The 15,811-nt window shown below is 31.2% G+C and overlaps 1 protein-coding gene across 3 annotated transcripts in view; it reads left to right on the top strand.

Annotated features, from left to right (window-relative positions):
• The window catches only part of LOC132938390 (uncharacterized), a 54,912-nt gene that overhangs the window by 20,762 nt on the left and 18,339 nt on the right, over positions 1–15,811 (top strand). The window contains exon 1 of one of the 3 annotated variants that reach the window (XM_061005189.1): positions 9,653–9,801. The exons of the other annotated variants lie outside the window; for them this stretch is intronic. The gene's annotated coding sequence lies outside the window, so the exon portion shown is untranslated. Of the gene's footprint in view, positions 1–9,652; positions 9,802–15,811 lie in introns of those variants that run through there. 3 annotated transcript variants of the gene reach the window in all.

Here is a 15,811-nt window from a genome sequence, read left to right as displayed (position 1 = left end):
AACGTTGACAATTCAATATAAACAGTTTGTTGTCTTTTTTTTGCACATTTAATGTTTACACGCGTAAGCATGTTTACTAACAAATCCTAGAATGTCATGCAGGTATAAGGCTATAAGTGGCAGTGTGTTCAGTTATATGTTTTCAAAATACATGTAGGTATATTTTTTTTATAGGTATACATTAACACAAAATCGTATAAAATATTAGATTGAATAGGATGACAGGGTAGTCAATAACTACGTATACTACTTCATAATATAGAACATTGTAATTGTTTACATAAATACACAGCTGGAATAAAAAAGCACATGGACAAAACTCTTTATTTTATATTTGGGAAATCCGCATTACCCGCGAAATATGTAGGTTCCTTTTATACACATATATTATATGTACATAGAATATATAGACATACATCTGTATGTATGTATCTTCGGTAGTTATAGATTTCTATACTCTATGAAATAGTCTAATAGGTAAGCAAGTGGCAAATCTGACAAAAACAAACACCAGATAATTGACGCTCGTTCGCCATGTTTGGGTCGGAAAAATGTCCATGGAGTAAAAATTGAAACTATTTATGTAGTTTAACAAAATACCGAAGATAGGTAAACACATATCCGTGTCAACTTTCCACCCGATAAAATAGTGAAACAAGATTAATTTGATGTTATGAGTCATCGAGCTTATCTAGTACCTACATATTATGTAGTAGAAGTCTGTGTCAAGGTATCACGAATAGGTACCAGAACACCAGCTATATCATTCGTCAAAGGTATAATAATAATTAATTTTCCTAAATCAATTTAATTTTTTTTATGATGTATATTCAATATTGTATACATCTGTATATTATACAGTGCTTATTTCCTGTTATTATTATTACTATTTATTTTTTTCAAATCGATCGAATTAAAAACGAAATCAATCGTAATACTGTAATAGTCACAGATTATATACTTACATCCCTAGAAATCTATGTGAAAACCAGTACTGATACGCTATCGAATTTTACCATCGTGTGCGTTCTTATATCTAATATATGTAATTATAGCATGCCAAACGCCGAAATCATTTCTAATGTAAGTAATTGGGCTATAAGAAATGCGACAAATATCTATTGATTTCGCAGTGCATTTTATTTGGAAAACTACACCATAACTGTAAAACACATTGTCTACAATTTTTTTTTCGAACTTTCCTCTACCTATCTCTTTATTTCTGAACGGTTTGCGTTTGGATGAATTTTTAAAACACTTTAATGTCATAATGTGTTTGGGTGACCTTTTTTTTTAATATTCTGGGATTCTGTATTCTATTAATCCATTTTCCCTCTCATTTTTACGGACTTGGAAATGTCCATGAATTCCACGGGTATGATTAAAAGTGGATTGTTTTTTTTTGTGTGTGTGATTAAAAATTGAAGTTATCAGAAATCAAATTAAAATACTAAAAAAAAAAAATTTTAAGAAAATATGTAAGCAGTAAAATATAAGTGTGTGTGATTAAAAATTTAAATTATATGCCATATTTAGATTGATATATAATTCCCCTATATTTTACAAAATAAAATTTTACAGTAAAAATAGAAATAAGGAAACATTAATAACTACAATAATAATAATAATAATAATACGAAAAAAGTATCACATAATATAGAAGAAGAAAATGTTAAATTAAAGATTTATATACTATGCTGTCAGAATGTATTTTTTAAATGAGAAACTTACCCAAACAAAGTAAAGGACAATCACTTTTAGACTAGGTCGACATGTACGTTAATAAAACTAATTGTTTTTACGAGCAATTTTAAACCAAATTAGTTAACTTTTACAATCGTATAAACTTTTCCACGGTTGTCAGAACAATAAAAATATTTTTATTTCATATACAATTTAGTTCATCAATTAAATGTTTTTTGTATAAATGATTTTTTTTTGAACATACTTTCTTCAAGGAAATGCATGTGTAGTAAAAATATTATTATTAATGCCCTTTTTTAATTAAACGATTTTATAAGATTCTTAACAGATAACAATTGGAAGAAAATGTAGGTAATATAGATTTGATAAGTTTAGGTACCAATTTATGTATTAATTAATAAGTAAATACCTATAGTTGATGTTTTTTTTTATTTATTTATAATTGTACACAATTTGTTTTGATTATTTAAATATTATGGTACCTATAGTACATAATTACTATTATTTGCATTACATAAACATAACATATATATATGGCAAGGACTTGAGTAAAGCTTATAAGAGACTCGAATAATATGCTCCGAAACGTTATGATTCGAAGCGGTGTTGACGAAGGCCATGGAAAAAGAAATGATTAAAAAAAAGTAATAATAATACTAAATATTTCAAACGCACGAAATGGACCTTGGGACGGTCTCTCTGTAGGTACCTGCTTTCGTAATTTGTAATAATGACGTTTTTTATTTTGATAAATTTTTTCGAACACACCAATAGCATACTAATTATTGTCGGTATCGTATTTTATGTACATCGCACGGGGTTATTACCAAACAATTTTCGGATATATTATTATTATAATATTATATTAATTCATTATGAGCAATGATTGTGCCGGATCGTTTCGGAGATAATTCGCGTGATGTGATTCCGGTACGTGTATGGCACACGGAAAATCGACGAATGATGGTTGTAGGAACCTATGTATTCTAAATTATAATAACGCCACTGACGTAATTCGTATATTGAGCAAGTGCCTCACCGAGTCCATACCTACCCACGACCTACCTACCTCGTTACTACATTTGGCGTACACGCGCGAGAGGGGTCGAAGCGGGTGAAAACTTTGTAATTTGAAATTGTCATGGAACTGGTTGAAACCGCAAAATCTAAACAAATCTTAAAATTAAATTAGTACATCGAGGACACGCCGCGACTATTTCACGACATCGTTTATAAAATCGTATTTTTTTGTGTTGTAATAATAATTCTAATTTAAGAGCATAAACGAAAGAAAAAACAACAAATACGAAGAAAATTCTAAGTTGCTCATTATAAATATAATACAAACTATAAATTTAAACTGTATACTCGTGAAACGTGTTAAAAGTGTGTTTATATTTTTATCGTTTCGCTATGGACATAATTCGTTAAGATTTAAACCGTTAGATTGACGTAAAATGATATTCTAGAGCCACGGTCGTGTTTTAAATTACATAGATACCTATTAGATATGCGTATAGGACGTAGCCACGTAGGTATATGATGATTGTACCAAACTACGTAATAGTCGAACGATTTTTTTTTCATGGTCCACGTTAAACAAATAAAACAATGGTTAATTGCTTATATTTTTTCAGTATCCGCTTGCAATAGTATTAAAATCACGTTATCACAACGTTTTTTTTTGTGTAATATGTACGAACCGACGAATTCAAAACATTCAAATGAATCAACACTGCAGAGAACCATATTGCCTAATACCTTAAATTCACTGTACAACATTTAAAGTTCACGCGCAATCACGACGTTTTAGAAAACTACTTTTTAAATCCATCACAACATGCGATATTTTATTATTCTTACCCTTTGGAAAAATTGTATTATTAGGATTTCGTCACGGTCGCCACGGTTCGTTGACATTCTTAAACGAGTTTTCTGTTTTTACCAAATCTAGATATAAAGTCAATAATTTTGGTCATACGTATAGTAATCGAGTTTGATTGGTTTGATACGCGTTGGTTCGACGATTAATGAAATCGGTAAAGCTGTACAACATTAGTGGAGATCGAATGCGGTATATATTTGAAAACAATTTTTTTTATTAATCTTATCACGGATTTTGAGCTCATCGAATAATAATTACACTATAAAGTATTAGATGGCCGTGATTATGATACCCAACACCGACGCTTAAAATTCCTTGGCCTGGTTCATTATGTGTTTTCTTCATATGGCCACATATTTACCCAAAGAATACGTCTTATATCTTGTAAATAATTACTATCACTAAATAGTAATTAATAATATACACGTATAATTATACTTATTTATACATGGTTAATATGGCGTACCTACATATTATTCATTTTACGCGCATCATTAATTAATTTCGAAATATAATTTTTACTTTATTTTCGAGGTGTTGTTATAATATAATATATGTACGTACGTCGTTCATATTATTATTATGGAGTGTTAAATTATGATTTTTCAAACCCTTCAACTTTGAAAGATCACGGATGTGATGTTATCTTAATATTATAATATGGGTAAATATAAACGACTATACGTCCTTATCGCGCGTGTTTGCGGGCGAATGATCTCGTTGGCACCACAGTACCCATGTGCCTATAATAAGTGACGGCTCTCTATATGGTTGTGTACGGCTTCTAGTTATAATAATATATTACATTATCCGTGTATATAAATATATTTGAGGAATAAAAAAGGGTCCGTTTCGAAAGTTCTTCACACGCGTTCATTACAGATGTTCTCGTTCTAAACGTTCGTTTTGGCGTTTGTTATTATATTATTATTACAAGACCGTCATCAGTCATCGTGGCTGCGGGCCCATCATGGGAAGACGTCGGATCAAAGTGAAAAGTCTCGTGGACGGTCGCTTCGGACGGAAATTTTCACTTTTTTAAACGCGCACTCGCGCACACATTACAACAGTCATGAGATCCTCTCGGCTCAAAACAATGGGCGTCATGCGATTCGCTTAATTATACATAAATGTGTACATACGTATAGTGGGTATATTGTGTACAATGTATTAGGTATGTATATAAGTAATACTTACATGCACACTTCAATATATATATATATAGGTATCTGGTATCTGGTATTTATAGTACATAATAATAATATAATATACACGTGCACACATGCACGCTGTATTGAAAGGTAAAAATAAAAATGTTCTATTATTTTTTTAAGAGCATTTCATAATTCGTTTGTACCTATATTATAACAACGATGGTGTGGCGGATAAATCACAACGATCACGTGCAATCTCGATTTCCTTGATCTTGAACGCTGCGTCCCACGGGCAATTCCGCTCTCGTCTGACCTATAGGCCACTAAACAATACTATAACTGTCTTCTCCACCCACCTAAAATTTTGATAAATTATAATTATAATTTTTTTTTTTATCGTAAATTTCGACTAGAATGTGTGTCAAAAATCGGTTTGTCCTGGTAATTGCATTTAAACGTGTGAAAACCTCTCACGTCCCTTTTCCCTTGAACTGTATAGTCATACGGAAGTCAACGCTGATTTCATATTTTGATGCCGTTTTGGGTTACTATTAGTGTATTTTCCCGTGTCCGTCAAACACGTCTATAAATACTGTTAAAAATAATTGTATAGTTTTTGATTGGGACTACTTTCGGCTTATTTATATGTATTATATTGGCTCTCCCACGGACAGCATGGTACTATAATTATTATTATACACCATGTACATAAGTCCATGTGCAACCATTCATTGACACAATAACTGCGAGGAACGCGTTTTATGGTTTTTACCAAATTTGGCGTACAGGTATCGAACAAGTCAATATATAAAACGTCTAATTGAATGATATATTCTAAAACGAGTAGTTAAACGAGTCAGTATTTACATCAATTGTACGCGTAATATAGACCACACATCTCGGGGAGATTGAATTAATATGTGTTTATATAATTGTGTGTATCCAATCAAATGATGAATGATAATATAGGTATATTAGTATCTACCAAGTGTCAAGCAGTCTCAAATAATAATAGTAAGTCATTATTCGCATATTATAATTAATTATGTAATAATACTCGAGATGAATAGAATTCAAGGTCCTATATATAGAGCGCACTGTCTATTACTTAAAACATATGCTGTATAAAAACGATATAAATTCACTTAATTTTATGAAAGTTAACGTATTGACTATTCCCTTCGCATAGTTTTCCACATACCATACACATGATTATAGATACATAAGATATGTAGGTATACATTTAAAGTTGGCTCTGAATTAACTACTTGCCTTAGGTCTGCATAGACAACCATATCGGTATGGGTATGTCGGTTACTCACTATCCTGCTATGTTAAAATATAAAATCTCAAGAAGGCTGAAACATACTTTAATACTTGTTCGTTTAATAAAAAAATGTCTCGTCAAAATATGTTAGGTTAAGAGCATAAACATTTTAATTCCCTCCCAAAAAATATTACAAATGGATAGTTCAAAAGCGAAAAATACCATCATATACGTATGTAATTCTTGTATTTTGTTATACACACACGTCCAAAATTAAGTTGAATCATATGTTTGTTGGTACGTATATCGTACATATATGTATATTCCACTCGTTGCATTAATGTATTGGCCTTGAGCCATTAATTATAGAAATAAATTACGCTATACTATAATAACGATTTCGTCTCAACTTTAAATCTCTTGTTGTAAATATTTTGATTTTTTTAAGTGTTGTGCGATTACCATTTACAAAGTTATGTATTACAGATAGGTTATATATGTACTTGAAAATAAAACAATTTGTATACTTTAATGTGAGCATTTTATGGGTATTATTTTAATATACGATGATTAAGTCGTCACGAATCACGATATTACATATTATAATTTATATCGAATACGCGTACATATATAGAAAATTTTCAGTATATAATATTCAGTGATTTATGCTCGTTTAAATGGAGCTGCTATACCTATAACATGATATATCCGCAGATACTTGTTCGTAGATAAGATGCCAAAAAAAAAATGTCAGGGATAAATGTCGATCGTGACGAAACCCCGCGGTTGCGCAAAACTGCGCACTGTCAAATAATGTATGATATAAAATCAGCTCGGTTCGCAGCACGATTTTGTTTTTGCACGTAGACAAGTATAGACGTTGCAATTGCAAGTATCTTTATTGGTGTTGCACATTTAGTACATTATTACAAATAATTCAGATGCTGTGTACCAATTATATATATTATATATTATCATAATATTATTATTCAAAAATATAATATACAATAATGTGCTGCAGTATAAACGTATATACCACTGATTTAATTGGAATGTGCCTATATTTAGTAGTTTTTCAAAAAATAAACATTATAGTTATATATATGTATATGGCGTGATACCAGTTCGCGTAGGTGTGCAGGGTACAACTTACTCTCAGTCATCATCGCCGTGTAGGTACGCGTTAAAGTGTGGAAGTAACGTGTCATTATATACAATAATAACATTATATTGTACGGGTGTAAGCCGTCCGAGTTTTTACTTTCCACTCGCCATTCCCGGGCTAGGTATATCATTATAATGTATGTTATATTAGTTATATTCAACTAACTGCGGCAGCAATGTTGTGATTTTTCGCAAAACAAACTGTTCACAGTATTTCGAACGCCTGCGATCCCGCGGCTATGCATCGACGTCTAAATTGATAAAAATATATAATCATATAATACTCACCATACGTAATATGATGGTAAACAACATTATAACAGTGTTCAATATTTATTTTAATGATAAGTTAAAACACTTACAAGTAACTGAGCTATGGGTACGTAGGAGTTCGCGATATTTCACCGGAAAAAAATTCGACTGAAAAAAATATCAGTGTCTTCGTGTCTCAGTCGCCTAACTCCTAAGACTATTATGTTTGTGTTCCACATGTTTGTCATCTTTGTGTATTATAATTTATAATGTATCGATAGAATACCTATATATATATATATATTATATAATCATCTATTAATACGTATACAATAACATCGATTTAATTATATTTTTGCAAAAATAAATCTGACGGTGCGTCATTTGTATTCCAATGGATCCATTGGTCTTGTTCTTTATGATTTATCTTCAACGATTTTATTTTCCAAGTATCTTACGTGGGAAGCCTATAAATCATTTCAAAGCTACTTCGCCGCGCTCGAACATAGCGTATTAGCTTTCAACTAAGACGTCTGACCGGCAATTTTTTCTCTCATTCAGACACAAACGATACTATATTTATTATTTTCTAATTGGATCGTTTAAAAGAATGTTTCAATTTAAATAATTAAACAGTAAGATGCTGACAATTTATTATTTACTTTCTTATTTGTATAGGTATTTACGGGTATTTATGTTTATTTAATTGTAAATTATACAATAATAAAAAATAAAAACAAATAATTAAAATACCACTTGATAAGATAGGCATATTAATACTAGCTTTTTATGTTTCACATATTACATAAATAGAAATTTAAAAATAATTTAAACATCTTTTCATGTCTTATCCGGACTCCAGACAGTGATGATATTGTTTAATAATATTTTACAAAGTGCAACATCCCGTGTAATGTTATTAGATATATCGTTAACTTCTCGGCTCTTCCATATGGCATGGCGTGATAATGCACACCGTAATTGTGATAATATACAAGTGTTTGACGATGTGTACATAGAATACGCTATAATGGTAAAATAATGAATATTAGATAATTTTTGTTCACTCTCTAATAATAGTAGTTATGTTTTCATTGCCATATGGTTAGAAAATACATTATGATTTCATATAATATGATTCACTTCAAACGATATTAGTCGATTGTACTTATCTCAACTTGGCATACTTATAGTGGTTTACTTGTATATCATCGCACTTTCTACCGAAAATTGAATATACAATTTTTCTATCATCGAATCATAATAGTGACCTGAACTGAAAATCGTTCGGACTTGACCCGATCCACTCTCACTCGATCCTGCTGTCACTCTTCGATTTTTCCAGAGGTCAAATGTACCTATAATAACGATCTCCACGTGCGATCGCCACACCTCTGGAACAACGTGACGCGGCTTCTGGGCGGTTTATCAGAATATGAATCCGAATGAGTGGACTAGATGTACATTATACATTATATATTATTATTGCTGTAAGCGTTATTGTACATACAGTATAATACGTCTGAGTAAATACCGTATGCAGTGTGATATATTAGCTACACGTTTCTTAGAATAGAATAAATAATGTTGTGTAATAGATAATAATACTGAAAAATTATTCCTTCAAATTAAACATAATATACGCATGGTAATATTAGCATTTAGCAAACATTAATTATTCATTCGTAGACCGTGGTCAATTAAATCGAATAGTTTATCGTTATTCGTTTACTTGAATGTTTGAATGGATCAATTACTTACTTATACTTACTTACTTACTTACTTACTTACTTACTTACTTACTTACTTACTTACTTACTGGACCCGATTACTTATCGGATGTATGTTAATCGGGACTCGAATTGCTTTGCCGTGTTGTAGTTTTAAGTTTTAACAGAAAACTACAGTTTTCGTCAAAATAACAAAGAATTGCGTGTCAGATGTTCTATTTTAAACCCTGAAATGACCCTTCCCCCAAGTAGGCGCGCATTTGCACCCCAAAAGGGCAGATGTTTATGTCTAGCGGGGTGAAAGTGGGTGGGATCGTTGAATGTTAGTCTTATATTATTATTTACTAAACGCAGTTATCCTCAGTACTCCGTCAGTACAAATCTTTAACGTCTCTATTTTCAAGTGCTCATAAAATATTATTACATTTTTATTTTTATTGTATAAATTTAAATTTCACAACTTCTTAAAATGTGTCCATTTTAAAAATATTTACCTCTTATTCGATTCAAATATTCTAAGATTGTAATGTCATTTATCAAACCATATGCATTTTTAGTACTGGTATAATTTTTTTTATCATAAATTAATTTCAAAAATTTTCATATACCTATACGTATTTAATTTACTCAGGATTAATTACTATGGTAAGTTATAAAATGTAATACATTATATTAAATATAAACTATTTATTTTGCATATGCTTCTTTATAGTTATCCCTCTCGGTTCGCCTAATATTCAACTATTCTCTTAAATTCTCGTTATATTCCCACTATTGCCAATAATTTTTCATAAATGTAATCATCCAGCATTCTTATTTAACCAATTTTAAACTATATTTTTTTTGTTATTTGCTGTGCCATGACATTATACTTGATAAAGGAAATAATAAAAAAGGTGGATAAGTGGATGTCGCTCTGCTGTACAGTAGGTTACAAGTGGGTCACTGTAATGGATGGTGTTAAATTTGAATTCAATGATATAATATCATTGTATAAGAAAAACGATTCTGAGCGAAAACGGTCAGTCAGCCTATGATTTTAGTGATTTTACCAAGTATATTTGATGATATTATTGTGAATAAAGTAATTTATATATAACCTATTTACGTGGAGCCTTGTTTTAAATTTTCAATCCTTAGCCATAAAAGTTAAAAATTTATAAATTTTTAACTACAAAATAATTAATAAATTATAAATTTGATAAATGTTGTCAAAATTTGAACTTTAAATGCTTATAAAAAAAAATTGTGCCTATGTATTTTTAATATTTTTCAACTGCTATTAGAACGATATATCAGGAGCCTTATATAAAATTTTCAAGATTTTTTACTCAACAGATAACATTTTATTGATATTTATAGAAAAAAAAACTAAACAAATTGAAAACTGACAATGGCCGTAAACAGCTCAAAAAGAGTCAAAATATTTTCAAAATTTTATGGTGTATAAAAAATGCTAATATAAACATTCAGTGAAATTTTCAAGTATCTACCGTCATTTGTTTTAGAGTTACACCAAAAACCAAAATCGATTTTCTCGAAAACAGATTTTGCGTAAAAATTCCCGTTTTTCCTTAATTTTTCTTTTGTTTTTCACGTCACTTGTGAAAACTACTGGGAAATTTTTACTTTTGACCCCCCAAAGTACCAACTAGATTCACTTTCCTATCAGAAAAGTTACTATTGAAGAAAATCCAAGCACTTTTACTGTCCTAAAAGGTGATGACAGACACAAAAATAAAAAAAAAAATAAAAAAAAAAATAAAAAAAAAAAAACACACATCATTGTAGAATCAATACATTCATCGCTTCGCTCAGAATCTAAAAACAACTAGCATATTTCGTTTAGTTACACCATTTATAGCAAATCTCTACTTATGTACAAGAATAAGAATAGGTAAGCTTTATAGAGAGTTGTTATAAAAGTTTTACTATGAAATGTTAAATTAATAAACATTAGATCAAATTGTACATTATGAATCCAATTTAGTATTTTCATCGTTCATCAGAGTCCAATGTAGAATTAAAAATACGAATCATTCACAGTTTAAAGTAAATACGTGAAATTCTAATTTACATATTATAGGTATGAAATTAATGGCCAACAATTTAAAAACTCTCACCAACTGTAAAGAATACATGTATATATGTATAACAATGTTACTTTTTAAATGTACATTGTATAACGTTATAAGGTGAATAAAATGATAAGCTAGTTCCTTGAAAAATACAAAAATATTATGCAATTTTCCTTTTGTTATAAATAGGTCCACACATACATAATAGTATAATACATTGGAATTTAAACGAGTTTATTGTTTTGGACATTTGAATAATACGTATAATTTAAATTGTCTGGGTGAGCCAATCGTCAGAATTATAAATTCCACTAGGTATACCTTTACTATATTATAATATATGTCAATATATTACCTCAAGTGAAATAATCGAAAAACACAACAACAAACTTTTTGTCATTTATTTTAATATTTTATTCAACAAAAGTAATTGTTTCGAATAATGCAATAGGTATTGTATTTTTTTTTTCTTTTCATAAGCCTGTCTTATAAATCATGTGTAACCAAGGTATATTATTTGTATGGCTACAATTAAATATTATATTCGAGGTACATCATTAATTAATTTATACATAATATATTATAAGACTTTAGTGTTTATTAAATGTAAGTAATATTGTACATTTAAAATTTAGCGAAAAGTAATTTTTTTCTATAGGTAATTCTTCCTAGGAAAAATATAGAACTTATCGTTTTTACCGCACATTTAACCTTAAGTTGCATTATATTTATACCTACATAAAATGCGTTGCGTATAATTCGTCTGTCACGTTTTTAAATTTCCCTTACAACAAAAATCCAACCGTATATATTATCATTTATTCATACTACAGTCGTGTGTTAATTATATAACATAATTGAGTGTAATTAAATTATCGCGGTGATGTCGTATGCTCCATACGAATAATAACATTGTAAATTCATAATAATATAATATAATAGTTACCTATATTATAATATCTGCGAGCTTGACTACAATTATTTGATTGTTTCAAGCGCGCGTTTCGTGTTCTCGCGTTTTACGTCGTGTGTTATAAAAAATAAATACAATTACGTTACTTAAACGTGTCATATAATATTATGCACGGGCACATGCCACATGACACGTTTTAAAACAAATTCTGATCTTCTACAATCTGATGTGTACACTGCACACACACACACACACACACACACACATACACAATATTATATAAATTATCGGCACGCTATCTCAAATAAATTATACTTATACTTGATATATGTTTAATGTATATAATAAATATATAATATGATCGTCGTCTCGCACTCTCACGTTGTACCTATACGTATAGGTATTACGATCTCACGGAGATACCGTCGACGCCTCCCCGTATATAATACGTGCATTAAACTATATATATATACCTATGTTGTAGCAGGTTGCAGGTTACCCTTTACCTATATTATTGTTATTTTATTATTACTATATTAATATATTGATATCGCGAAGACCATGTCATGTACGTGTGCAGTGTATACCTATATCGTTACACCTGCAGCTGTATAAACTGTATAAGAATCCAGCTAATACACATTTATATATTATAAATATATAAACTATATATAGGTACTATTACTACTATATATATATGACGTCGCGTGTGTCGTGCGTAGGTATTATACCTAATAAAATTATATTAAATAAGGCGATGGTCGATGACCCCGCCCAGGGTGCGCTCACTCGGATACCCCACCCCACCCTTTCGATACGCAACTTAAGACATATTATTATACTTATCGAACGCGCGGAAATTAATCAATTCATCATCATTTACATATTACTATATAATATGCGATATGCATACACAGTACAGGTAGATACTTGCTGGCTGCTATAATATGCTAGTCGATGTAAACTGCATACAGCGATGCAGACGTTGTGGCATGCACGCGTCACTGCATATATGTGGTAGCTAAGCGAAATTTAGTAACACCAGTCACTGTCTTGTGAAACTTTTTACTTTAATTTTTATCAATACGTTTAAGTATTAACTGTATATAATATCTATGTTTCCAAATAAACTATGTTATTAATACTACAAATTTCAATTGCATATACATAATATACAATATATTAATATCTACTATATAGGTAAGGGATGACCTGGTCGCCCCGCCAAGTTATCTTGTTGTTTAAATCCTCAAGGTCCAAACCCGCGGGAGGGGGGGGGGGTAGGGAGAAGTAATTCTCACGATGTTCACTCCACCCATACGTTAGCGATACCACACAAAAAAAAAAATCCAAATACCGAGTTCATTATATTAGCAAAGTGGTTTTGCTAATAAATAAACTATTTGCGGGAGAAAAAAAACCAATAAAAGACGGCTCTTATAACGATTCGAAAAACATAACGAATCGCATCGTCTGTCAGCTCCGTATGATATATATTATTATTATTATAATCCTTCGCGTGTAATGGTACCCGGGCCCATTATTATTATTAGCGTTGTTATTATTATGTGTGCGGTGTGTGCCGAGACGAGACGCGATTGCCGCAGCCTCCACCGCTGATACGAGATCGGTTTTTACACCACGCCGGGCGAGGCCAACGCGTTTGTGTCGGCGGACCGTGAATGCCGCCGCCGTCAGTTGAAAAACCACATCCATAAACAGTGCTGCCGCCAGTATCCCTGTCTGGGACAATACTCTGCAGCTGCAGTCGTCGCTTACACCGCGCACTGTACCTAATATTAATAGTAAATCACGAGAAATATAATAAAATTATATACCTACGCTATTATTGTTATACTAAAAGCTTCAATTTCTATATAACCTACCACGACGCACGAGGGGTGAAGACTTTTATCCTGCGATGGCTAAATGGTATTAAAATAATAATTATATGGAACGATACGCGCTGCAGCTGGAGTATGTCGCAATACACGGTACATTTATAGCGATTTACACAAGGTCATTCTTTTTCAAAGGTAAACACTATAGTTTTCTCGAAAAGTATAATAACGTTTTAAGAAATATTTTTTTACACAATTTGAGAAATCGTTATAAAGTTTGAACATTTTTGTAAAAATATTATGGTTTTCTCATTTTTTCTCATTATCGTTATTTACTTTTTTGAATGACAGGCGACAGCGCACGTTTTTGATTTCACATTCCAAACCATAATAATTGTCTGGAAATTTCAATGTATATAATAAACTTCGAAGTTGGTTCCAAACCAACCCCGACTGCGCGCTAGTCCATTCCGATCATGTTTACTTAAAATCCTTATAACCGATGGTTGACTATATGGTCGACTGACCCGTTCGAAATTTCACTTTATGTACAGTGTTTTGCTCACGCTGTATTGTACGCGTCGCTCTTGGCCGTAGCGAACCGCCAATACAGCTCGCGTATTATTTGCTCTGTGTGTGTGTGCAGTATGCATTATGTTCTGGCGTCTTTGGTCGGCAGCGGACAATGGCGGCGGGTTTGTTTTCGCACGCGACCTTGTCGGCGGAGGCAACGGTGTTTCCGTCGGCCAGGCACGTCCGAAATACGCATGGCGTATATTATACCGTTTTCCCATAAAGGGTTATGCACGCCGCCGTCGCTCGTCGAGTCTTGACCGTTGTACGTAATATTTCTACGACGATGGTTGTGATCTGAGGACAAGTTTCCGAACAAAAACGGTAAACACTAAACACTATACATAATATTATTGTATCGTGTCACGGAAAAGAGTACAGAATATATAGGCTTCGCAGCGGACAACTCTACTAAAAATACTAATTTTGAGACAGATTGTATGTTATATAATAATATGATACTATACACATTATAATACAATATAACTTGAACAGAAATGCTCTGCAGTAAATCGACATTTTTCGAGCGTGATGTCTTTATTGTATTATTGATTCACGTGGAAAGTGATCAAATGGACCGACATGCTTGTATATTATATTACAGTATACTACAGCTAGGATAGGTCGGCCAATTATGCAAATAGTAGACATGTCACGTGCATTCCATATAAATGTCCATTGTCCAGTCTTAACGAGAGTTTATCAATTTTTATAAGTTTAAGACAGATTTTGCAAAGGTTTTTTAAATTTATATTGTTTCAAGGTTTCAACATATAACATGCCATTACAAGTTTGATAAAATAATATAGGTATTGTAACTAATTGTTATGTTCTCGCGTGTAATATTAGTTAACAATATTAATTTTAGTGAGTAGTGATAAAAGGTTTAAAGTTTAAATGTTTAAAAAAATATATAAATTAATAGGTTTTGTGCACGTAATTATTTGTCGTACATTTTGTAAAGTTAAAATATCAAAACTAAAAATTCGACTCTGCTTATTTCTTAAAAATCCTTCACGCACTGATCAATAGAAACATAATAGGTATCTATTAGACCTATAATAGTGATGATTACTGCGATTGCTATTTACTTATCATTAAGTTTGTGTTTGTTTGAACTTAAATTTAAACATAGTTTCAATACTACGCACGCTCGTTGTTAAAACTATTACCTAGCTATAACCTGTAAAAAACGTAACACTTTATGTTGCGGTATACCCATTATACAAAATATTTCCGTCTTACGTATA

The sequence above is a fragment of the Metopolophium dirhodum genome, chromosome 2 (genome assembly GCF_019925205.1).
Source record: "Metopolophium dirhodum isolate CAU chromosome 2, ASM1992520v1, whole genome shotgun sequence".
NCBI classification, from domain to species: Eukaryota; Metazoa; Arthropoda; class Insecta; order Hemiptera; family Aphididae; genus Metopolophium; species Metopolophium dirhodum.
This window is presented reverse-complemented; position numbering and strand designations above follow the sequence as displayed.